At 32.0% G+C, this 2722-nt stretch overlaps 1 non-coding gene across 1 annotated transcript; it reads left to right on the top strand.

Moving 5' to 3' along the window:
- Positions 1–2304: 2304 nt before the first annotated feature.
- LOC124922932 lies at positions 2305–2466 on the top strand. Its single transcript, XR_007097978.1, has one exon. It is a non-coding gene; the product is annotated as a U1 spliceosomal RNA (small nuclear RNA).
- Positions 2467–2722: the final 256 nt, after the last annotated feature.

Genomic DNA, 2722 nt, shown 5'->3' on the forward strand with positions numbered 1-2722 from the left:
TTGCATGGATATGGAAGTATTCAGTCTGTTCCTTTGGTATCATTCTCAACAGATACCCAAAGTGTCTTCTTGTGCAGGTCGGCCTCTTGACTTGGCCGAATATCTTTTGATAGTGAAGTGACCGGGCTTATTCCGGTTATGTTTGTCTTGAGGGTTGATCGGCTATTTGATGGATCTGGCTTTTAGGCTTTGGCCGATCCTTCCTCTGTGCGGTCGCGTACCGAATATTCTTGATCGGTTTGCTAGCTTGACCGGTTCGGTTTCTTCAGTTGGTTTTCTTATTGTTTATCCGGTCCGGTTCCTTGTTCCTGCATAGGAAGTTTGTTTAAGTTAGGTTTATTTGAACCGGTATGAATTTATCTAACAAAAACATTTCGAAATAAAAAACTTAATCCGACTAAATAAGATGTCACATCAAACAAAATATAACATCAACTCAAATCTAAATAATTTAAAAAAACATGACACTCGATGCTAAAAAAATTCATCGAAGGGACAAGAAAAAATGTTTTTTAAACCTCTCTGCAACTTTATTCTAGAGAAAAAAAAAGTAAATTGGATGAATTATTTTACAATTGGTAATTATGTAAGAACATTTTAATTTCCTGTACAACGTAAATATCCTACTAGTAAAATATAATTACATATTACAGTTTTTTTTCTCTCTTAATCTTATAATTACAAATTTACAATATGTCTGTTTAAAATAATGATTAAAAAAACAAATATTACGAAGGAAAAACAAACAAATATATATATATATATATATATATATATATATATATATATATATATATATATATATAAGAATAAGTCTAATTGATTCCAATAAAATCCCTTCAAACACACCACAATCTGTTCTTGAGGAAGCTTTAAATTAGATGAGTAATTGATACAATATTAGATCACTAAGATGCTCAAACAATTTATAGCAAAACACGATTCTAGTTTCACAAATTTATCTCTAGTTGAGTTTGGTTTCTGGAGAGTTCTTCAAGTAAGCCTATAAATTTATGCATTATCTTAGTGTATATAAGCTTTGGAAACTTGACAGAATTTGTCACCACAATATCTGGAAGATTAGAAAGAAAATGTTACAAGTTTTATGGCAAGTACAAATTTGAAGTTCCTTGGAACCATTTGATATGTGAGAATTCCCTTGGGCGTGTTGTAATTTAAATTCTTATGAACAACAGCAAGAACTTGTAAGAACTGATGTAAAGCAAAATTTACTGAAAATTCAAACAATGAACTTGTTACGTAACTTTACCAAAGCTAATAAAAAAGAAAAACTTACTTATCAGCCTTTCATAGATATGTTTGTGGGCATTTTACGGAGCTCCCCATGTCCTCCATGAGACACAATCCATAACTGCAAGTTTTAAGACCAACTCTGAATTGCTCCTTTTGTGATGACAGTAAGCACAAAATGCAGGAATACTTAGTCAAATAGTTTCAAATTTCCTCAACTAAAGTTTAGTTTTAGTACCTGATAATTGCAGTATCTGTCAAATAGATACATCACCAGTTCCAAGGTGTATGTCTACTACATTGGGCTTTTGTCTCCCTTTTCTTTTCCCTTTCCTTCTCTATTCCATTCAGGATTTGAGAGTAAGAAGAGTAATTTAAAGAGTTGAGATTCTGCAAACAGAAACCATACAATTGCATCATATTTTCACTCATTTAGAAATCCCATGAACATTGTAAGGTAGAGTTACTTGAACCATTGGATTCTATAGAATGAAAGACCAAGGTGGATATATGCATTGTTATTGTGGGTTGAACCTCCTGCAAATCTAATATTCATTCTTTTATTGTATTCCCAATTGCACAAAACCTTAAACCTTTTCTGAATCACTTCAGGTTTTTCCGGAAGTTTCATCTTTGTGGGGGAATTGACTGTCCATAAGAATCGTCAGCAAACAATCCTAGTACTATAAGTTTATTATCCAACAACAGTCTAGTTGACTGCAAATTCAAAGAGTATCACTGAAGTTCTTTTTTTTTTAACAAATGCCGATTACTTATTAGAAAAAGACAAGTTTATTATGTTGTTATCTTCTCAAAGAAAGTAAAAAATATTTACCGACGTGATGACAATAATCTCTGTCTCCATTACTCTCTCTCCTCAAAAGCTTCTGAACCAGCAGCAACGTCATAGCTTTTTCTCCCTTCTTCTAATCTCGTGATGGAGATGTGAGAAACAAGAAGCATTATTACGGTATTTTGTTCCCACATCGAGAGATAAAAGAACTGTTCGTAATGCACATTAATATAAATTAATGGGCCTGGCTAGAGAATTACTTACTTACCTGGACGGGGTCTTTGGGCGATCAAGAAGGTTCATGGCCTAGGTCAGTGACTTTCATTGCACATAGAAAGGGTGCTTACTTAAGATCAGCCCATTGTGGTTGAATCTACGTCATAATTTGTTGCTTAGGGGGCCTGCGTTCGCGCGGCCCCTACCATTCTTTAAGTTCTTAAAGTTTCTCTCTTTTAATAATGTTAAAATATTTCTAAAATATATTAGTTTTACCTATTATTGAACAATACATTTTTATGTTTAATTTATATATTAAATTAAACACAATAATTTTCATAACAATTTAATATGTTGTTACATTTAAAGGAAATTAAATATTTTTTACTCAATCTTCTAAAATATAATAGAGGTTCATTAAGAATATTAATTCTGGAAATTATTACAAAATTATATAAATGT

Source organism: Impatiens glandulifera, chromosome 1 (genome assembly GCF_907164915.1).
Source record: "Impatiens glandulifera chromosome 1, dImpGla2.1, whole genome shotgun sequence".
In the NCBI taxonomy this organism is placed as follows: Eukaryota; Viridiplantae; Streptophyta; class Magnoliopsida; order Ericales; family Balsaminaceae; genus Impatiens; species Impatiens glandulifera.